Here is a 24,995-nt window from a genome sequence, read left to right on the forward strand (position 1 = left end):
GTCTCTAATTAGGTCTTGATAAGTAGTAGGGCAAGACCCCCAACTCTTGTTTATTTTCCTTCTCAGGTTTGTCTTGACTATTCTTGGCTTTTTACTCTCTGACATTAATTTAGAATTAGCTTATTAGGTTTTGTGGAAAGCCTTGTAATTTCGATTATAATTTCATTAAATTTATAGACTGATATTGGAAAAATTATTTGCTTTATGATACTGAGAATCCTTCTCCATTTACAATATCTCTCCACTTACTTGGTATTCTTAAATGTCAGTCAATAAAATATTTTCAGTTTTCTCAAATAGGTCTTAAACATCTTTGCTGGGTATTCTTATATACTTTATGTTGGCTTTTTACTAATGTACATATCTTTTTAAGGAATTGAAAAGTTTTGTGTTTCTTTGTGGTATATAAAATTATTTTATATGCAAATTTTGTATTCAGATTATTAGCAGGAATGGTTTTGTTCTTCCATTTTTTATTTTTTGTTAATTCTCCTAGACTTTCTTTTTTCATTCTAGATTTTCTATGCAATCATGTAATCTAAATGCAATTTTATATGCAATCATATAATCTTTAAATAAGTTTCCTCCCAATCCTTAATACCATCATCATTAGCACATTTATCATGCTTCTCCTTCTTCTCATTTTAGTATGATGGGTAAAATCTCTAATATAACTTTGAGATGAAATGGCTGTGATAGATTGATACAAAATGATCCCCAATGAACAAATTCTTCTCTGTACTCACACCTTTGTGTAATCTCCCACACTGAATCTGGCCTAGTATTTAGCTTAATTTAGATTTTTTTTTAATATTTATACTTTTTGACAGAGACAGAGAGAGAGAGAGAGGGAGAGAGAGAGAGAGAGAGAGAGAGAGAGAGAGAGAGAGAGCGTGCATGAGTGTGGGAGGGGCAGAGAGAGAGGGAGACACAAAATCCAGAGCAGGCTCCAGGCTTTGAGCTGTCAGCACCGAGCCCGAGGTGGCCCGAAATCACAAGCTATGAGATCATGACCTGAGCCAAAGTCGGACTGAGCCACCTAGGCATCCCAGCTTAATTTAAGCTATAGAATATTGTAGATACAGTGGCATCTGAGTTCAAAAGCCTACACTTGAAAGCTTGCAGTTTCTGCTTTTGTCCCCTGAGATTTCTGAGATGCGATGTAAAGGAGCCTGAGCAATTCCACTGAAGAGGTCACATGGAGAGAAGGACACTAAGGAGTGAAAGCCTATCCAGGGAGAAAGTGCCTACAAGTAGCGAGAGAGGACCCTGCTATCCCAGGGTAGGAACTGGGCATGTGAGTGAGACCATTTTGAGTTCTTCCTGCCAAACTAAAGCCATATTAGCAAACCCAGCTGGGACTTAGGTGGAGGAGACAAATCATCCCACCTGAGCTCTGCCCAGTCAATTCACAGAACCCTGAAGATGAGCAAATCATTGTTTTCATAAAGCACAAAGTTGCGGGGCCATTTGTTCACAACAACAGGTAACTGTTACGGTGGTAATGGTGAGATTCTTCTCTTCTCGTGACTTTAAAGAAAATCTTTCTCCTGTTTTACTTCTAAGCATAATGTTTTCTGTAGTTTTCTGGCAGGTACCCTCCAACAGGTTAAATAAGTTTCCGTTTCATCATAGTTTTCAAAAAGTTAATTTTTTCCAAATCTCTTTCTCATTTCTGTTGCAATTATGTTTTTTCCTTTCGTCTATTAGCATAATTAGTTACATTTTCATATATTAAATAATCTTTGCATGTGTATGGTAAATCAAATTTTATGATATTTTTATGTACCTTGCTTCATTTTCTTTGACAATATTTTGTTTAGGATTATATTATCTATGCTCATAAATAAAATTCTTGCATTGTTTTTCTCCTCAGTTGTTTGTATCTAGACTTGTATTAAGGTTTTATTGTCCCCATACAGTGATTGTTAATATGGGCATCCTTTGTTATCAATGTCTAATATGTATCTGGATATATGTTAACCTGAACATTCTTGCATATTCTATTTCAATATTTAAATGGTACACAAAATGCATTCTCAGGCCACCCAGAGCCCTTAGTCAAGTTCCTCCACATACCACTAAAACCTTGATATAAGGCTTTTTGTATAATAGAAAGCATCTAAAACCATTTATTCCATTATTTTAACTGTTAAACAATGATTCAATATCAGATGGAAATGACATTTGTAATGTATACATTCTAATAATGCATACATACATTGTATGTTCTATAATATAAATAATCAACAAAATAGTAGGTTACAGATAACTAATTCCAACCAGATCCAGGTTGATACTATGCTAAGTTGCTCAGTATAAGCAAACCATAGTACCCAGGGAATATATGGGAATATGTAGCAGTTGTGCAGAGTCATTTAATGTAATAGGAGATCAAAATACTATCCTCGGGAGACAATCCAGTATAAAATGAAGCCACATTGCCTTCTATGGCCTTGTGTAGTGTATAAATTCAATACTTTTTCTGGTATACAAATATGGATTTTTTTTGTAGGGAGTTTCAATTCAGGTAGTAAATTTGGGCAAAAATTTGCAATTTATCGTTTTGAATATTCATATCAGGAAAAATTGTGTAGTGAGGTATACTTGTAAAGCTCTGGCTTGTTTAATAACTTTAAACACACAGCATTTTCACATTTGAATATTTTGAATTTATTCTAATTTCTATTATTTTTTTAATTTATCAGCTGCTTAAAAAGCTATTCATACTTTTCAAATGTGTGTGTGTTTTTTAATGTGTTTCCTAAGTTATTTAAAAATAATGTATACCTAAATGAAGTTCTTCATCATTAAGAATTTAATCTATATGATACTTATTTTTGGTATTTGTTTGAAAATCATTTTACTGTTTGGTGCATTATAAGTTTTTTTGTACATGTATCATGTGAGTTTACAAAAACTGTGGAGTCTTTAATTCTTGGCATGGATAGTTCTCTATATGTGTCATCAGACCAAATTTGTTAATAGATATGTTCAAATCTTTTATATTCTTATTGACTGTTTATCTGCTGAATATTCCAATTCCTGGAGGAGGTATTTAGATATTTCTGTCTATGATAGCAGAATTTCTAATTTTTCTAGATAATTATCTCAACTGTATTCTGAGATTTCTTCTTAGGTATATGCTGATTTTAAATTGTCATATTTACCAGTTAAGTATTATTTTTATTACTACATAGAGACCATTTTTTATCTCCTAATTGTGCTTTCTATCTTAAAGCGTATTGTGCTTGTCATCAATGCGGTCATGTCAGCTCTCTTCAGGCTAACATGTTCACGGTATTTTAACATCTTTTTAAAATTTTGTATCTTACTCTTTTTGCCAACCATTCATTTTTATTGGTCACAATTAGGTTCTAAATAATCTCCCTTGGATAAGTTCTCCTCTCTTCAGGAGTTTTAATTTTCAGCAAAGCTAATATAGAACCTGTAAGACCCTCTTTTTTTACTCAAATGATTCTTTCAACATACTACTAAATCTTACTCCTGAGAGAGTTTCTTATTCCCCATTTGGTGGCCCTAATCTTAATTTTGCCCCTAACTCCAGGACTAACCCTGTGATCTAACCTCTAACCCCATAGCAAAACCTCACTGGGGCAATCATTGCCATTATATATACATATGCATACACATATATACATATATATATATGCATAAATATATATATAGGAGGACATATATGGATATGTTTATATACACATATATACATATATATACACATATATACATATATACACATATATACATATATATACATATATATATGTCTCCTAGATGTATGTATGTATGTATATGTGTATATGTGTGTGTATGTACATACACACACACATAGGTGTTCTTCAGTAATCATTACTTAAGACACTGGGTTTTTTAGATGAACATGAAACAATTCCATTCTTTGTAGGTCTGTATGTCCTTTTAACACTGTATTCCCCTTTTACAAAACTCTACAAAGTCTACACATCCATTTTAATTGTTTTTTTCTTAAAATTTAACATTCTCATTACTTGGGACCTGCACAATAATATATATTTGCATCTGGGTTATAAGTGTAATTAATGATTTTTGGTCCAATTGGTTTCTCATATGACTCACCAGCACCTCCCACACTGTTTTCCTTCCTTGAATATCATAGCCACTGTTTTCCATAGTAAATTGATTTACATATTTATCTAGATGTTTTTCTCCTCCCTCATCACATTTAGTTTCAGTTCCTCTTGATTAGTTTATCTAGCCTCTGGGCAAACACATTCTCCAAGGAAAAAACAGAGCTTGATAAAGCTTGGAAAATACGATGAAAATAAGGAAGGCATTCTAGGTAAAATGGATGGTGCAGAGGTAGAAACATAAATATGTGACTAGAGGACATTATGTGAATAATTGCAGTATTTATGAAAGAACACTAGGAGCTTAGGTAGAAATGGTAGGTATAGGCCACCAAAATAGCCTTGAATTTCAACTTAGAAAGTTGAGATTTATCCTGTAGATTTAAAAGTTTTATCTGAAGTTAAGCAGTGTTGCTCAATGACATCTAAATAAATTGCTGTGCAAATGGCATGTAAAAGACATAAGGGATAAAAACCAGAGACACAGGTTTGCATAAAAATCCGGACTGCTATTCTAGAGAAAATGAATAATAAGTGAGGAATTGAGAGGTACCAGAGTGGCTTAGTGGGTTAAGCATTCGGCTCAGTTCATGATCTTATGGTTTGTGAATTCATGCACCCGCCCCCCCAAAACCCCACACCAGGCTCTGCACTGACAGCGCAGAGGCTGCTTTGGATTCTCTATCTTCCTCTCTCTTTCTGCCCCCCCCCCCCACTGGGCTCTCTCTTTCTCAAAAATAAATAATACACATTTTTTAAAAAGTGAAAAAGGGATAATGAGGAAAATGGACAAGACTAAAGTGAAACAGATAAGAAGGAAGAGACTTTGGTAAGATTTTTAAGCTTTTCAACTTTGGGGGAAAATAGTATCACAGAGACACATAGGAGGTTACATAGGAAAAGTAATCAGAGGTTAAAGGATGAACTTATATGTGTTACACATGGTGAATTAGAGGCATATTCAAGTAGACTTGGATGAGAAATCTATTAAACAAAGATGCTTTGTACCAGATAGAGTTTGAGAGACAAACTCAGGGTTTTCTGTATTAGGAAGCACAGATGTGTGATAGTCTAAGAAGGATGCCAAATCACATTTTCAGTTGCAAGTGATGGAAACCTAACACAAATTAGTTTAAGAAATAAAGAACATTTACTGGAAGGGGACTGGAATGGTTTGCAATATGAAGGAACAACTTACGGACTTGAGCACTTCTGGAGGTTTAAGGAATAAAAACCGGGGCTTGGCCACAATCAAAACTTTTCCTTTCTCCCTCTCTACCAACCTGGGTCTCTCTTTGACTATCTCTCTTTGATGGTTTCTTTCTATAATAGACAAGTGTTTTCCTTGTTGTAAAAATTAGGGATTATGGGATAGTTTTGGAAGCATATTATTAGAGACTTTTTCTAAAGATGAACTTCTAGCCTTGGGTCCATAAAATCTGGCAAAGGGCTGATTGATTTGGTTTGGGTCATGAACCTATTTCTGGGCTACTTACTGTGGTCAAGAGCAAAGGACACTATGACCAACATTTATCATTGTGAACAGGAAGGTGGAATGCATCATTATGGAAAGTGATGGGGGTGGGGCGACATGATGTCTACTGGAAAAAAAAAACTACAGAGGGCTCAACTTGCACTATTTTATGATACGATAATGATTAAAACATATATTTACCTCTTTATCACTGTGCAGGATGTTAATACCAATGCATGCTACACTAGGTAACTGGCAGAAACATCAATAATAATTAAAAGAAAACAAAATGAAAAGCTGATGAACTGACACAGAAGTAAAAAAGAATGTAAATGAAATGGCTACATACTGTGTCTTAGAGCACATCTATATGCCGCTTAACCAAGTAAGGATATCATCAAAGGCATTGTCTTTTCTTTGAAATAATTAGGATCAAACATAGGGAGACATCAAAGAAGAGGTTTCAGGATGAGCAAAAGAAAGTCTGCCTTAGGAAGAAAATTGCTTGTTATATAGCATTAGAGTAGGATGAAGTCAAAAGCATGAAAACAATAATCCATCAACCTATGATAGCTTGGCTCTGAACAAGTCAGAAAGCCAATGATCTAAGTTAGACTCATCTGTAACGAAAGCCATGAAGCAATTGATGTCTATGAAAAGCAGAAATCATGGAGAAGATTAAAGGCAGTTAGAATAGAAAAAAAAAAGAAACACATTGGAGAGAGAAACAGAAATGGAACTATTGAGTCACCATTATGTCAGGGCATGAGATATTTGAGTTAATTGAGGTGCTGCTGAAGTTGTTTTTATACATTGAACAACATCTCTGTTCTCCATAAGGTCTGACTATATGGCAGCTGGGATTGCTTCCTTTAGTTCTTACTTTTTCCCATGTGTCCTTAGAATAGACCTTAGTAATGACATTTTACTTGTCATTGTTTTTCAAACAATCTAGGGTTTGGGGAGGCTAAGAAACAAAAGTAAATTCTCCACCTGAGTTCCGAACAACTGAGGTATATGGATGAAAGAGTAAAGCAGCATTATTGATAAGACTGATATTGTGGATGGTGGCTTAGAACTGAAGGAAGGTGGAATATCTAATACAGAACCAGAGAATTAGATAGACTTAGCCACATGCAACCCTGGCTTTAGGGCTAGGCATTCATGCTTAGGGTGTGAACATAGAGAAGCAAAGCAAGTATGTGTATCCTGCAAACACTGTGGTTCCAAAGAGAAAGAGAAGGTGAAGTGAGTGAACTGCAAAACAAACAATAATTTTAAGTCATCATTTACACCTTGGGAGAAGTGAGTCATGGAACAGAGAAAGGCTAGAAATGTTACCCTATTGGAGTCTCCTCCATGAGAATGGGAACACCAGAAGAATGAAAAAGTATCCTCCCCACCCTCTCCCAAATAAAACACATTTATTTACTCTGTTTTAGTCTTATAATTTTTTGTAAGTCCTAACTCTGTCTTGTATTTTTGACATGAGCAATTGTCAGAATATATCGTATTATTTTGTAGATATAAAGACTGAAAGACTAAGTCTAACAAAGTATTAATTTCTTTTTCATATCTTCAAAATAGGCATAATTCACTAGGTAATGAGGAGAAAAGTAGATCATTGCTTGGAAAGAAAACAAAAAGATGGTGGTGGTGCTAGCAGAATAGAAGAACTGCTTTTGCTATGTGGGCTTTGGAAAGTTTAAGAGCATCAAAACGTAATGGTCTTGGGAAGGTCTATTATGAAGGAGAGGGCAAGCCCATGGGCAAGCAGGCCAGAGTGTCTTCCTGAGTTCCACTGTGCTCATGCATGGAGTTTTCAGAGGATGAACTGAACCTAGATAGATCATAGGTAGTAAAGTACAGATGGGTAAGTTGGAGAGATATCCCCAGTTCTGAATTTTCCTCCTTTGGAAAATTCACTTAAATGTGATAAATTTGGGGCTAACTCTTCCTTACCAAAAGCTACCCAAAGATCCCTTTCCTCTAAGGCCAAGACTCAACCAAGGGATGGGTGCTAACAGACTTTTGAGTGGGTAACAATTTGTACACAAACTTCAGGTGGTGTGGAAATTTATGAGAGAACCATTGAGAGGTAATGTTTCAGTAGAGTCTTGTATTCACGCAATGCCAAGTGGCTAACAACTGTAAGTTGCTTCTTTGATTGTGATATTTCTAGATTCACTGAAGCTTGGTGCTTCTTCCACCTAACCAATACTGTGTTTTAATAATTTTTGAAAATGTGATTAGATGGTGAGATCACCTCTGAAAGAAGCCTAGCTTCAATGGAATAACCTCAGTGATGTAGTGTTTCCATCTCAGATGTTTTTGGCAATTGTTAATAGGCAAGTCTTGGCACAGGTGGTTAATACTGACCATAATGGCTTAAGTTTCAATTCCCTTCCAGTGAATTCAAATCAAATGTCAAATTCATGGAGAAGAAATTGAAAAAATTCCAAAGGGTGGAAAAGATGAATTAAGATCTAGGGGCACCTGGGTAGCTCAGTCAGTTAAGCATCAAACTCTGGCTCAGATCATGATCTTGTAGTTCATGAGTCCAAGCCCTGTGTCAGCCTCTGTGCTGACAGCTCAGAGACTGAAGCCTGCTTCAGATTCTGTGTGTGTCTCTCTTTCTGCCCCTTCCTCTCTCTCTCAAAAATAAATAAATATTAAAAAGGTTTTAAATCTAAATTAACGTTCTGCAGGATTTGAGGGTGTTGAGTTGTATGAAACAAAGATTGTGTTTTTTAAAATTTTTTTCAGTGACAATAAAATTGTTAAGTAATTGTTGTATCCTAACAGAATAATTGGGTACAGTTTGCTTCCCAGAAATTATCTGGTACTTATTGAAGACGAAGTTGTGACCACTCTAGAAAAGAAATACTGCTAGAAAACATTAAATTTTTAAGAGAGAAGAAAATGTTTGTCACTTTTTAAAACAAGACAAAGTGATTTTTACTTGTATTTTCCTTTGCTGATCAATTTAGGACTCTAGTTCTTTGGTGTGACTCATGGTCTTTGTTTTAGAAATGTACTGTTTAGATATTGTTGGGATCTTGGGAATTTTCTTGGAGGAGCTATTCCTAACAACTACATCGAGATAAAAAATCATTATATACTTTCTTCAATAACTTTCATTTTGATGACGTTAAATATTTCTTAAAAGATTTCTTTCCCGCCAATATGACCCAATAACGTTTTCCCAAAGGGGCTCTCTCAAGAATTTCAAGAGGGTCTGGGGAAGTATCTGTTATGCATCGGTTCTAGTTTATATGAAAGAATATTAGATATTAGTCTCCTATGTAAAAACTAATCATGGAATATTTACGTTTATCTTGCTATCTTGAGAATTTAAAATTCCTAGTTTCTAAAATATCAGTCTTCAGGTATACAAAGTTGAACTGACGTAAATGAGGATACCTGGCTGATTAATAATGCATAACACTGGCCTCTTGATGTATGTAAAGCATTCTCCCTGATGAAACTTCTCGTTAATGTCAGTTGAGAAGGTATTTAGTGCTCAGACCTCTATTCTTTAAAGTTGAGAGGGTCTTTATTTGGGCGAAAAAAAATCAAAGCATATCTTTGCCGCATTGTTGTGCTATCTTGGCTGCCAGGTGAGGTAATTTTGCTAAGAGGATGCTGATTCAGAGTCCTGCTTTCTTTCCTCACTCTTCCAAGAGTAGTGATTTTTCATAAGCCCAAATAGAAGACTGAGATAGGTGGATGGGTTATCAACCTCTACTTGTTGTACTTTCATTCGTTCATCAAGCAGTTGTGAATGTTTTGTTTTGTTTTAAGATAGAGCAAGATCAAAATACCACAGCCTTATTACTAATAAGTTGAAATAGAAAATGTGCTTCAGATGTGTATCTACAATCAGACTTCCACATATTTTTCCTTCAAAATAAAATCCATACACTCAGAAATGCAGACATCTCGGAGGCAGATGCCTCATTGACAGAGGCAGAGCCTGCTTTCAGAAAGCAGAGAAACTGTGCATCTTGAGGTGAAGCTGCTAGAAAGAAATCTTGGGGCAGGGATTGACAGGCTCGGTTTCTTCCCTCTAATTAACCAATTAGATGTGTCACTATCCTCCTTGGGAAGGAGCGGGCTCCATGTGCTTCCATGTTTTTTCTCTACTAGTTGTGCATTTTCCTTCATTTGTCTGAAATGTATGAGATAGAGACTTGACTTCACCTCCTCATCTCTGCCCTTTTCCAAGTATGTGTTCCAAGTCGACAATTCATTAGGTGTTGTGAGAGATGAAGGTAGGAAACTCAGATTCTCTGCCCCTAAAGCAATCTGGTATAGAAGGGAACTTGATGCCCAAAGTGCAAAGTGTGAAAGAGACATATGTTATTACTTCTGGCATAAGAGGGACATCAAGGTAGGGAGAGCTTTTAAGCTGGACTTTGAAAGATAAGTAGGATTTAGTCAGGAAGACATGACCAGAAAGGCATTAAAAAATAGGAACAAACACAAAGTAATAAAAAAATCAGACAATAGTTGAATTAAAAAAAAAAAAAGATGGATGAGGGGTGCCCGGATGGCTCAGTTGGTTAAGCATCCTACTTCAGCTCAGGTCATGATATCATAGTGCATGAATTCAAACCCCGCATCAGGCTCTTTTCTGTCAGCACAGAACCCACTTTGGATCCACTGTTCCCCTATCTCTCTGTTCCTCCCTCACTCTTTCTATCTTTCAAAAATAAATAAACATTAAAAAATAGTTGAGAAGATGGATGCAAAGCACTTTGAAGGAAAAATAAGTTATGCAACAGAAATGGGAGAATAAGATTATATATATCTATATATAGATATAGATAGATAGATATAGATAGATATAGATAGATATATATATATCTGCACACACAATAAGAGTGAGTTTTAGAATGTTGGTATGCTGGATTTCATACTTCTGGATTCAACTATTTAAGAACTACTCACAAAATTTCATGGCAATTCTAAATGGCGTTATGTCTACCTCATAGGTTTGTTCTGAATTTCACAAGTGTGTATGCATGTAACACTACTTAAAATAAATATTGATTGTGTGGCCTATGAACTTAGGGTTCAGATCATTTAGCTAAAGACCAAACCCACAAATCACTTCCAGAATAATGGTTGATGTGAAAATAGTTTAAAATAGTCTACTATCCTCAAACCAGAAAGTTAAGATTTTGTGCCCTCAAAAGGCTCTAAGAATACTGAGTCTCTCTCTGCAAAATTTTAAATTGTGGCAGATGAGAATGAGGAAAATAGAACACCATATTGAACTTTCTTCAGTTCTCAAACACACACTTTTGTTTCAATCTCAAACCCTAGCTTTCTGCCTGGAGTGCTTTTACTTTAACTGTTTCATGACCACCTCCTACTCCTCATTCATGTCAAAACTCAAACAATACTTGCTTAGAAAATCCCTCCTTGAATACTCTGAAGTTGTTTCCCTCCTATCTTAGACACCGTGTTACAGCATCATGTTTTATTGTCAATCAGAGCACTTGGGAAATTACCATCTTTCATCGTCAACTAATATTTTTTTTTCTGTCTTCTTCCTCTATGCAGAAATTCTTTGGGGTTAGGTAATGTTTTGTTTCCCTGTATACTACTTTATTCCTGGCACACAGAAGAATTCCTATGAATCAACATATTATCAATAAATATTTGTTGGATGAATGAATAAATGATTGAATGTATGAATGGGCCATCTACTTGCAGAACTGACAGGTGTAAATCCTACACCTTGACTACTTTGGGAGCAGTAAGTTCATTTTTGATACATCCTTATGGATAAAATGAATCCTAGAGTAATTATCCTACATGGTTCATTTTGTTTTCAAAGAAAGATGTTGAAGTAAACAAAAAGGTTAAAGAAAAAGCATTTCTATTGTTCTCACTCTTTGGTAATTTTCCCATTTTTGTCTGTCAGAGCCTTGCTTTGCTTTGGCAGAGGTAGTTCCTAGTATATATAAAGAACTGATGGTTGATGGCTATATCAAGAAGCACCTGGATATAGAAAAAGCCAACCAATGAGTTGCTTTCCCAATGATGCCATGCAACCAATGAGGCGAGTGATTGCTCTAAGCGGCCACATTTCCTTGATTCATCAGGGCATAACTGCTGTCCTGTGCCCTTGCTGTAGAGTATCATCTCCTGAGAAAGATACCAGAGAGTGGATAAAACTCAAGGAAAAGAGTAACAACAAATAAACAAAAAAGTTGAGCTGAACCTTCTAAAAATTTGTACTGCTGTCTTATCTCTTGAAACAGTTGTGAAAAACATGAGACCTTTTAATGGAACTTTTAGGCCCGTGTTATGTATCTCTGCATACCCGAATTCCTATGACAGTAAGGCCGATTCCAAGTGGAAAAACAAACAATCAAAAACAGATGGACCTGAAAAAAACTGAGCAACCCAACATTTTTTACTATTTTGTTAGTCATTTCGAATTTTATAGTAAGCATTCATTATTTTTAAGTTAATTTATTTTTGAGAGAGACAGAGACAGAATGAGTGGGGTCAGGGCAGAGAGAGAAGAGAGAGAAAATCCCACGCAGGCTCTACACCGCCAGCACAGAGACTGATGTGGGGCTGGAACTCACAATTGTGAGATCATGACCTGAGCCAAAACTAAGAACCAGTGGACTAATTGACTGAGCCACCCAGGCGCCCCTATAATAAGCATTTGTTTAAAAGAGCCCAAACACCCACATTAATCCTCAATAGATGAATTCCCAATCATATCGTTTTCTGATGCTTTTCCCACTATACTAAGAAGTTGAAGACAATTGTGATTCAGAAGCTACAAGTAAAAAATATTTGAAACTAAACTTTCATCAGGAAAGACCTTTATATATGCCGAGCGCAAAAATGTTTCTGTTTTAACAAAGCATATTTTTAGGAAACAAATAGTAGTCATTTTAAAACATTTTCTGATGCCTTAAGTTTTTAGAATTTTCTTTTTGGCCACTATAATTGAAGATTATTAACTCAAGGTTATTGGGTAACTATTGTTCTAAATTCTCAAAAATAATGTTTGTGCTCTAATCAAATGTTACACACTATCCTAATATGACATGGCGTGAATTCATATACCTCAGAAAAAATATTATATATGTAATTATATGTATAATCTGTTACTTAGATATTGGCAAGGAATAATAAGTGTTGGAAGAAAAAGAAATAAATTTTAATGTAAGATGCCTGAAGAGTTTCAAATTTAATTTCTATGTCAAAGGACACTAAAATATTTATTCTTGGAATATAATAAACAAGGATTCTACATGGAAGCTTAAATGTTTCAAAAGCCATAAAGGATAATACAAAATACAAAATAAAAAAGTGTTTTTGGCCAATGCAATTTTAGGAACCAGTGATGGAATTACAAGTGTTTATAATTGGCATAATGTGTTATTTCACCATTTACTATTTTTCTGTAATAAAGGGAGATGACAAAGCATGGTTTCCAAAGAATGAATTTATTGCATTCATAGAAGCACTCGATTACAAAATGTTTGCTAAATCCAAGTACATGGAGAGCTAAAGTCAGCTTTTAGTTGTTCATACTCAGTATCCATAATAATCTTTGAGATCAATTGCAATTGTGATTCCTAAGCAAGAAGGGTTTGCTGGGAAATGCAGTTTAGATGAGAAGTCTAGAAATCAATATGCTAGCATTAAATCAGGTCTCGTCTCTTTCCTGAGATTTTGTTTTCTTTTTTCCTAAACTTGTGGTTTTCCCCTTGGCTTATGATCTCACTGCATTCGCACTTTGGTTTTTTTTGTTTGTTTGTTTTGTTTTTGTAGAAAACAATAGTATTGTTCGAAGAAACACTGGTATGCGCATGGAGCCCTCCTGATTCAGTTATGCAAGCTTTAGAATGTCAGCCTGCTCTCAGCTCTAAAATTGTATTTGCCTCGCTGCGTTATTTCTTTTTCGCAAGGGCCCTCGTGCCTTGGGATCCGGCCCCAAGATGGAAGTTTTGAAAGAGCTAATCATGAATCATAATGGTCGGAGGAGTTCGGAAGAAATGGATGAGAACCTATAACAGCACCTTAGTGTTACCATAGAAAAGAAGTGGTCTTTGGGTGTTTGGTTTGATGTCTGATTCCTCCATTGACTGGTGACAAAACAGTCAGTAGAGCTAGAGTGTAGAAAAAGGAAGTTTTGCCCATAAAATCTTGACCGCTTCAGGGAAGAAAGTGCATTTCCTTTAGTATTCATGGGAAGGAACTCTGGCTTGCTCTAAGACTGGTTGTTATTTTACGGTTCATTAATCACTGAGGGTAAAGGGCTCTGGAGGAGCGGAGGGAAGCGGGGGTCAGCCAGCCAGCAGACAGCCCACGGTAATGACAGTGTTGTGGAGGTCTCCGGCTGAGGGCAGCCAGCCCAGGCACAGGGACTGTTATGATTAGTCACCGTAACCGGTTTGGCTCCGTGTGCCCTCTGCTTTCAAAGAAAGCAACGCTTAAACTTTCAAGTCCCCTGATGTAAGCATCCAATGCAAATAGATTTCTCAAAGTTACAACAGCTGAGAGGGATTGAAGAGATAACGAGTGTATCAAAAGGTACAATAATGTTCCTTTTTCTTCAAACAATTGCCAGTTGATCTGCAAAAACGTTGCAGATTTGACAGAATAATTATCACTTGTTCAATATTAAACATGCAGTTATTGTACCACAGGTATATTCTTTTAGTTTCCCAATTTTTTCTTCTTTCTCTTATTCCTCCCTGAACTCAATCTGCAGTAAACATTATATAAACTTGATTTGCAGAGCTCTTATGGTCAGAAATCCTGGCCAAAATATTGGGACTGTAACTCGATCAATATAATAGTTGAGTATTATTTACAAAAACAATTAAAAAAATCTAACACTTTCTTTGTAAAAGCCTTAAAAGAAACGCATTTCTTCTTTCAGGTAAAAATTCTTTATAAATACCAGGAAAGTGCCCAGAATTGAATGCTTTTCAAATAATATCAGACATTTTCTGATATATGAAGGTTTTATTTAAAGGCTTTGGTGATAGTTTTCATGTTATAAATTTTGCCATCAATAATTTCTATTGTTCTGTGTCCTTATATAAAGAGCATTATATTAATAGAAAACTCAGTATTACACATATTTGAGATTTTAGTTGAGAATGCATCATCTTTCATTTAGCACTGAATAGGAAGCTTGCTTTTGCATTTCACAATTAGAAGTTTTGCTAAAGAAAATGGATTATTCAAAGTGAATTGTTAAGACAATGTGTCTTTTAATTTTTTTTTTAAACATTAAATTTAAGGGAGCAGAGGGAAAGAGAGAATTCGATATAGGCTCCACGCTCAGCATGGAGTCCAATGTGAGGCTCGATCTCACAATCCTGGGATCATGACCTGCTTCAAAATCAAGAGTCAGACACTCAACTGACTGAGCCACCCAGATGTTTCACCAAGAAAATGTTTTAAAAGAACTAAAATATACTGAATATTGTGTTTGGAAACATAAAATATAGAAGTATGCATTTACTTATGAATAATTGAATTCCTAACTATAAACCCTTTATAATGTATTTTAAATACTTATAATGGACACTGTTAACCTTTTGCAGTCATTCATTATGTTTGAAGGAGATAATTTTTTGATACATGGTAACATAGCATCCCTCTTTGGATTAATTTTTTTCCTAATTGAGCATTCAATAAGTCTATGGAGAGACACATTTAAAACTTATTTTGATGTTTATCTTCCCCGAGGGAAATTGTTTAACTATGACAGTGATAGGATATATTATCTGGTCTTTGCTTCATTTTTTTAGACATTCTTTTATTCCTACCATTTTAGAATAATGCTCCATTAGTCAGCTTGGCATAGATTGATAACAAAGAGCCTCCAAATCTCAAAGGCTTACAACAATAAATAATTTTTAAAATCACATGACATGTTGCCTTCACTTCGGCTGTGACTCTATTTCACATCTTCAATCCAGGACAAAGTTGGAACAACAGACCTTAAGATCTTAGTACATGAAGCTCATTTGACAGAAAAAAACAAAGGAAATGAGAAATGGCAGAGCCTCATGAAGGATCTTAATATTTTGCTCAAAAATGCCATGTGTCAGTTTCACTTACATTGGCCAAAACAAATAAGATGGCCTGATGTGGGGTAGAGAGCATCTTTTTTTTTTTTTTAATTGAAGTGCAGTTGACATATATTATTAGTTTCAGGCGTACAACATAGTTATTTGACAATTATGTACAGCACAAAATGCTCACCATGATAAGTATAGTTACCATCTGTCACCATACAAGGTTATTACAATATTATTGACTATATTTCTTTTGCTGTCATTTTCATCCCTGTGACTTACTTATTTTATTGGTCTTTGCTTTCTTTTTAATTTTTTTTTTTACATTTTTATTTATTTTTGAGAGACAGAGAGAGACAGAGCACAAGTAGGGGAGGGGAAGAGAGAGAAGGAGACACAGAATCCAAAGCAGGCTCCAGGTTCTGAGCTGTCAGCACAGAGCCCGATGCGGGGCTCAAACTCATGAACCATGAGATCACGTCCTGAGCTGAAGTCAGACACTTAACCGACTGAGCCACTCAGGCGCCCCTTGGTCTTTGCTTTCTAGTTCTCCTATAATACTATATGGATCCTAGAGGACTCCCTCTTAGGCAGCCTCAAGCCTTCAATCAGATCTTCTACCTGCCAGAACTCTGATCAACCACAAAGGCACATGTATCTGATAGAAGGGAATTTGCGAACTTTAAAGTTTGAAACTTCATAGATACAATGAGGGGCTTAATAAACCAAGAGACATGCAGATTTACTTAGGAGATGAAGATTACATACACCAAAAAGTGGCACTTAGACCAACCTACAGCAAAGCTGGTCAGTAGAATCAAGCTGCTTCCAGATGTAAATCAACTCATTTAGTAGAATTCTTATTCTTGGTTGGAAGAGTTTTGTTTGTTTGTTTGTTTGTTTTTGTCTGAGCTACCCTTTGCTTCTCCTGTCTCCCTGACAACTATTCAAATTGTTTGCTCATGTCTGGGTTAATTCTTATATAACAGACCATAACAAACATTAGTGTCTTCCAAGTTTTGCCTAGAGTAATAGAAAAATCCAGCAGATAAATTATGGGTAAGGGAGACCTTACATTTGTAAAAGGTTTCACCACAGGAATTCTTTAAATATTGTACTTCTCTAATGCAATTGAAATAATTCAATTAACTTTAAAAAAGACTTTCAGAAAGATATCCATATTTAGTTTTAGTTAATGCTTGTCATGTAGCTATTAACACAGTGGTAATGTTTTGAAATTACATGAAAACTGAGGAAGCTTTCCAAGTCCTCTCAATGTTTATAATTTGTCAGGTTTAGAAATTTTGTGGAATTAGTCAAAAATATTTGTGGAGTATTTATCATATAAAAGGAATTGGCAGATTGAAAACATATATATGCATATACATATACACTAACATTAACATTTGGTTTCTTGTAAAATATACATATATTTACTTTCATTTCATTTTTGAAAATAATTATGAAAAATCATTGAAAATCCACAGGACTGGAGATTTGTACGTGTGAAAACTTTTTCAAGAATAGTACAGTAGAGGTTTTAGGTATCTTAAAGAAGAATAAATTAATGTTGATTTTTGGCAAAAAATTTAGAGTAGATGATTAAATGTTTTTCCTACCAGCTAAGATTTTGTTTGGTTGCAAGTAACAGAAATTGGACTACCGCTACTTAACCTAACAACATTTTATTTTATTTATTCTTTGCAAAAAGACGTCTCAGTCTAGACATTTATGCTAACTCAATGATGCTGAGTGATCTGGGTCCTTCTGTTTCTCATCCCTCATTTGTAGCTTTCTTCCTCGTATTCCTCAGATTGCTGTTCTGCTTCCAGGCATCACGACTGCAGAAGGTGTTTGCCCGCCATGTGGATTCCTTTTCATCCAGAAAACAAAAGCAGAAATTATCTTCTGCTTGCATCTCAAGAGCCAAGACAATATGACATAACTATCTTCCAGATACACGTTACTGCTTCTCACCTAGTGCTCACAAATTGACCATTATTACATCTCTGCTTTGCTTTGACCAAACTTTAGTCTGGCTTCTGTCTTCTCCACAGGGTCCTGAACATCAGTTCCACCCCTAAACAAGCACTAAAATGCTGAACACACTCCCCCTATCAGCTTAGGCGGCAAAGTAGCTGACCACAGCAAGACAGGTACTCTGTCAAACTGCACAAAATAGGTGATCTCCCTCCTTTTGCCAACTTCTTCCTTACTGCTTACCCCTCCCTCTATAAGCAAAGCTTTTCTCTTTTTGATTTTGAAATGCTTCTAGATTTCTGAGATCAGGGAGCTTTTTCTAATGGAATAGTCTTTCTTCTAAATAAAGTCTCTTCTTATCTAAGCCTGGGTTTGTTTTTATGACACTTGGCTTTCTAGTTTGGGTGAGTAGAGAGAAAGAAAGGTAGTGATATTGGGTATTATATTGACCATGTAAAGTATCTACTGAAGTTTGTAAGTACTTAGCAGTGTTAAAGCAGAAGCTGGCCTGTTTGCCAGCATTGTTACATAAGGAAATCATTCATACATTGAAAAGAGGCTTGGCCCAGATGATCTGAGTGTTCCTCTCCAACTCTAGCAGAGTACAATTCTAAGCATGATTCACATAAACCCCAAAATCAGCTTTCAGGCAGAGATCATATCTAATTCTAATCAATTGAGAAAATATTTAGGAACAATACAATTTAAATTGGATTTTAATCATGTGTATAATTTTAATAGTTGAGACAACAGCGGTGCATATTTAGTCAGGAATATATTCAGGATTTATAGTTCATTGCCATGAAGCTGTCTGGATCCTGTATTTAACCACCAATGATTTTCCAAGCGCCTAGCTTTTATGAGGATAATAACTACATTCAAGGTTCTCATACAGGCCAATATTTGACCCCCAAATATACTTTTTTTGGTTTAAAATATTGCACTTATTCCCATTTTAGTTTAGTCTAGTCTTGGAGAGAAGATAAAACAAGTATGCAGTTTTCTCTCCTTCAAGGAAGCAATGTGATAAAACTATATCTTGAGCTCATTGAAAGTAATTTAAGTCATCTAAAAGTGTCAAATATCTAATAAAATTTGGAACTAGGATAAGAAAAAAAATCCTTCACTAATTCTCTGGAAAAATAATCCTGTTTTATGTATGCTGAAAGGTGTTAATGCAACTTTCAGGCAGAAGATATATATGGTTCTGTGTCTTAGCAGAAATGAATGCAATATTTGTGAAAAAAATAGAGATTGTTAAAAAATACATTGGGAAAACTTGAAAAATATTATTTTTCTCAACACTTACCTCACTTAACTTCATAAGCACTTTTCAGTCACATTAGCTTATTTGATTGCTTTCTGATTGGTTAAAAACTATCACAATTTTATCATATACTTGAGAGTCTATATTGACATGTCATTTTAGTAAAAAAGGGGACAGAAAATCGCTTTGGTAGTTTTTGCTTAAGATTTTAATCCTATTGTAATATTTTTCTACTTGCTTTTAAATAGACTTTCATATTTTCTGGCTTCCAAAAGCAAATATTTTTGGGCATATACTCTACGAAACATTTCTGCTTGGTTCTAGGAATGAAATACTTGTGTCCAACTTGTATTTATGAAAATTGTTAGTAGAAAATTTATGTTGTTGAGTCATGTAGTAGAATATATTTTTCTCATCAGAAACATGAAGCTCCTTTTATTGATTTGTTTATCTTTAGAAAAGTTAAAAAAAATAGAGCAAGGTACAATAAGTAATATAACATAAACCAGTATGCCCACTACACAAAATTGGCCAATATGGACATGTTCTGCTTTCTGCATAAATATGAATCTGATTTCTATCCACTTATTCATCTTTTGTATATTTTAATGTATTTTTTTCTTTGAGTATCTCACACAATTTTTGTTAAACTTACTCCCAATAGGTACTAAAGGTAAATAGAAATTTCTTTGCTACTGTGAATGTTCATGTCTAGTATAGCACTTACTAATTTGTCATTGCTTATTTATAAGAATTCTAATGATTTTGGTATGTTGATCTTATATCCAGCAAACTTACTAAACTCAGATTGTCTAAGATTGTCTAAGGTTGTCTTAGATGTTCTATATAAATGACTCTTCTGTAACTCCTTTTTAAATTTGTATGCTTCATATTTATTTTTCTTGAATTAAATATTGGCCAGGACATCCCATGCAAAGTTCAATAATTGAATGATGATAAAACACTTGTTTTATTTCTGACATTAGTAGGAATGACTCTTACATTTTACTTGTAGGGATAATATTCCTAAAGATTTTTCATAGTACTTTATTAGGTGCCCTCCTACTCCTAAATTGCTTTTTAAATAAATGGGTGCTGAATTTTCTAAATGATTTTTTTTTCTGCACCTATTTTTCTCCATCATATGATCTATCAGTTTAACAGAGCCATAGTTTATATTGAACTGCTATTTTTTTTTAATATACCAACCTTGCATTCCTGGAATAAACATTCATGGTATTTTTGAGTTCTTTTAAAGTCCACACTGAGTTGACTTTGATTTGTATATTTTCTTTTGATTTCTTCATGTATTTTGAAAGGTTAGATTTAACTGTTATACTCTTGCCTAATTCCTATGTATTCTATTTTAGATTCATAAAATGGGTAAGGTATTTTTCCATAATTGTTTGTTTCTAAAATAATTTGGTAGTATAAGGATTACTAATAACTTTAATATCTGGCAAAACTGACAGGTACAATGTTCTGGATCTACTGCCTATTTTAGAGAAAGGTTTTTAGTTTATTATTTTTTTTTCCAACCAGTTCAGTTTATTCATGGCTGCTGGTCTAGTCCACTTTTTGACTTATTAAATCAATTTTAGTAACTTATTTTTATACAAAATTGGCTATTTCAGCTATCTGTTCCAATATGTTCACATAAAGTTATTTGTAATATTATCTTGTGATAGAACAATAATCTCTAATGGACTATTACCATTTTGTTTCTTAAAATTGCTAATACTGTTTATTTGTACCCTCTTTTTTATTACTATTATATATATATATATATATATATTTTTTTTTTTTCCCGTAATCAATGTTGTTACTGGAACCCATGCCTAAGCCTGTCGTGCGTGTAATTTTGTAGCTGTAGTAATTATTTCAGGAATGGACACCTGCCCTAATATGTGACCGTGGCAAAGGGGGAGAGGTTTTCGGGACCCCTTGGAAAATATGGGCTTTCCCTCAAGAGATAGATACAAAAAGAGGTGACTTGTTTCTTCTGAGCATTTTTGGGCAGATTTGTGGTTCCAAACTGCTCTAATCCTATTCATATCATCCCAATCAGAAAAGGCACTGAAACAGGATGAAATAGTCAAGCAAATATCAGGGAGATTTAGATTCAGCTACTAAATTAAACCAACAATCCTATCTCTGAGCTTTCAGATAAGTGAGGCAAAAAAATTTCTTACTGTTTATGGCACTTGGAAAAAGTTTTGTTTATTTAAATCCTAACTCTTGGACCTCTATTATTTCTTTTCTGTTATGTCCTTTAGCTTCCCTCTATTTTTTTTTCCCTTAGCAATCTTTGTTACAGTTTCCACATAGTTGCTTCTATACCATAATGTACATTCAGAAGTTGGTCAGTAAATGTTTTCCATGGGAAAGAAGAGAGCCACCATTTTTCTTCCTCCCTAACTCCATATTTGTAAGTTCTCCATCAAAATTCTCCGTCAATGTCCCTCAAGGCCACTGGCTGTTCTCCTTGCCCAGTGACACCACTATGGGTAGCCAACAACATCTCTAGTTTGGGTGATCACAGGCCCCCAGAACTAGACTCCTTGACTGGCCACCCTCCTTCATGTTACAAACGGCACAACTAGACAGATTGTCCTAAACTGCAAATCTCTGCTACTTTTCTGCTTATAATCCTTTAAAGGCTGAATTGTCAGGAAATTTGTTGCAAATAAGAGCAACCAGCTGTGGCTAAGACTATCTTACAGGCACATTCTTCTCTGATTGACTGAGTTCAACCCCTCATAGGACCCTAACTTTCCAGGGTTTGGAGGAGGGAATATCTCTATGCCTTCCTTTTGGGAATTCTACCAAAAGGAAGAATGTTCATATAAGGCAATGTCAAATTGACAAATGAAAATCAACAGTGGTCCTCAAATTCTCCAGTCCAAACTGCACAACATGACTTATAAAAGAAATAAATTGAGCTGCCCATGTTTTTGTTTCTTTGGAAATGTTCTTCTGGCTCTCATTCACCTTCCAGTTCTCAGCTTAGAATTTGCTTCCTTTCACTGGAAGCTTTCCTAAAACCCTCATGTCCAGGTTGGGAGTTCTTGTATATTCTCATGGAACAAGTTGTACCTACACCATCTTTATTATTTTAGACATAATTCTACATCTCCTTCACTGGACTTCACACTCTCCTTTATTTCTTCCTTGCACATAAAATGATGCATAGCACAACTACACACTCATTAAACATGTATTGAATAAATAAATAATGTATATGCGAGCATTCAGTGGAATTCCTAGAAAATAGTATTCAGTGATGCTCTTTCTTCCTTCTTTTGTTTTTCTCCTTCCTAAGGTTGAAGTTGAGATCTGTTGCCAACATGAACACAAACCCTGATGTACTAAAGGTGAACCTGGGACAGGAATTTTGACAGCCTTTAAAACTGACCACAATAATAATTTAATCCCAGTAATGCCTGTTAGGATTTTACTTTCCATCTAACCAGCAACCCTGGGTGTGAGGTCCAGCGTATACCTAGGATGCTTAATATCTTGCACGGTGTGGTAGCCTGTATTCTTTGCGATTAGAGTTGCGTCTTCGTGTGTTGGTGGAGACACATGCCAACTGTGTAGATTTCCTTGACTTTACCGTCTTGACCCCAACATGCCTTGCATGATGGATTTACAAATGATGGTCATTTTCTATTACTTGGTGATAATTGTCTACATAAAATAATTTGGATATTTTTTTTTTAGTCAGAAACTATTATTTTCAAAATAGAACTTCACTCTGTAACTTTGAGAGGCAGGCTATATGGTGAAAATTACCTCATCTATTTATTCAGTTGATCTTATGTTAATTTGCATGCTGGGGGACCTACTAAGTTTTAGGCACTGGAATAGGCACAAATGGTACTGAGGTAAGTAAGGGTCAATCCCTTTCTTGAGGGAGACAGACACATAAACCATTCATCCTAAAACAAGCAAACAAAACAATGGATAAAGTGGAAGTACTGAGGAGAGGTATCCCTGGGTAAAGGCAACAGTAGAAATTCTGTGTTCTTGATAGTCAAAGAGCGATAAGGCATAACAGAGTTTAATTGAAACACTAAGTCTTTCCTTGTTAAGTTCTCTAGTGCAAAAGAGGTCAGCTGTGGAGAATTAGTTCAAACAAATGTCAGCTGTATTCTACCCACGAAAATCAGACAATTGTGAAAGCTTTTACTCAGAGGTATCTAGAAAACAGAACATTTAAAATCATAGTAACTGTGGACATAATTTCTAAAATAATTATTATAGATATTACTTATGAGCCATTAGGCATTAAGTAGAGGAGTTAGGGAGAGTTTCCTAAGAATGACTCAAGATCCATGTGTTCCTTACTAAAAAAATTTAAAAAAGGCATAAAAACATAAAAGAGTGGCTTGTGTTAATAGATACACAGTTACTAACAAGAGAATGACTTATAGGCCAGGAAGCGTTTATTTCCTTTTTAATTTTTTTTTAATTGAAGTATAATGCGCCCCTTTAATACGTGTTCATGTGTCTGCCGGTCCACACATCCAGCCCTTGCACACACAGCATTCAGTCAAGGTCTCTGGCAACACGCGTATCCAAAAGCCCACTGCAAACTTCCAACCACCTCTTTGGTGGATGGCGCCTTCAAGGAGGTGAAGCTTTCCAGCTACAGAGAGATTGGTCCTCTTTCTGTCTGTTTGCATCGTGGAGATTATCACTTTCAGAGAGCATGCTGAGGACTTCTCCGAGCTGGGCTGGGAGGTGCTGGGGGTCTCTGTCTACTGAATTCACCCACCTGTCTTGGATAAACATTTCAGAGAAGGAAGGAGGTTTGGGCCTCCTGAACATGCCTCTGCCGGCAGATATAACCATAAGCTTACCCCAAGATTATGGCATGCAGAAGGAAGATGAGGGCATTGCCTACCAGGCCTCTTTATTATCCCCAGCAAGGGTGCCCTTGGCCAGATCACTGTCAATGATTTGCCTGTGGGGTTCCATGGACAAAATTCTGGGACTGGCCCAGACCTTTCAGTACTCAGGTGACCATAGGGAAATCTGTCCCACTGGATAGAAGCCAGGCAGCACCACAATCAATCATGACGTGGTCAACAGCTAGTAATACTTCTCCAAACACAGCTAGGCTGACAGGTGGAGAGCTTGGGCTCTAGGCCCCCACCTCTGCCCCTACGTGGATACCGCTGCTGACCCAGGAAAGGCTAGATCTGCCCCTTCAAACCCTGACCCAGGAAGGCTGGGCCAAGGCCTTCTCTTTCTTCTAGCTGGGAGCTGGTGAGTGGTGACCCCCGCCCTCAAGCCCACTTAGCTAGGCACAGGCCTAGAGGTGACCAATGAAAAATTAGGACAGACATAATTGCTATCCAGCCAGCTAGAAGTGCAATGAACATGTAGTGTTAGTTTAGTTTTAGGTGTACAATATAGTGATTCAGCAATTCTATACATATCTTAGTGCTCATCAAGCTAAGAGTACTTTTTTTTTAAGTTTATTTATTTATTTTTAAAAAACGAATGAGAATATAAGAGGGAAGGAACAGAGAGAGACAGGGAGAGAGAGAGAATCCCAAGCAGGCTCTGCACTGTCAGCACAGAACCCAATGCAGAGCTCAAATTCACAAACCATGAGATAATGACCTGAGCCGAAATCAAGTTGGTTGCTCAACCCACTGAGCCACCCAGGTGCCCACGGTAAGTGTACTCTTAAACTCCTTTATCTATTTCACCCCTCCCCCTACTCATTTTCTCTCTGGCAACCACCAGTTCTCATTATTTAAGAATCTATTTTCTTTTGTCTCTGTCTCTGTCTCTCTCTCTCTCTCTCTCGTTTGTTTCTTTCTTTCTTAAAGTACACATGAGTAAAATCGTATAGTATTTGTCTTTCTCTCACTGACTTATTTCACTTAGGATTAATAGTGATATATATGTATGTACATATGTACATGTGTATATACACATATACATACACACACACACACACACACCTCACATCTTTATCCATTTATCTATGGATGGACACTTGGGCTGCTTCCATATCTTGGCTATTATAAATAATACTGCAATAAACATAGGGA

The 24,995-nt window shown here is 35.7% G+C and overlaps 1 pseudogene; it reads left to right on the forward strand.

Annotated features, from left to right (window-relative positions):
* LOC125170660 (peroxiredoxin-2-like) overlaps positions 1 to 24,049 on the forward strand; it is a 30,415-nt pseudogene extending 6,366 nt beyond the window's left edge.
* Positions 24,050 to 24,995: the final 946 nt, after the last annotated feature.

Source organism: Prionailurus viverrinus, chromosome B4, assembly GCF_022837055.1.
Source record: "Prionailurus viverrinus isolate Anna chromosome B4, UM_Priviv_1.0, whole genome shotgun sequence".
NCBI lineage: Eukaryota > Metazoa > Chordata > Mammalia > Carnivora > Felidae > Prionailurus > Prionailurus viverrinus.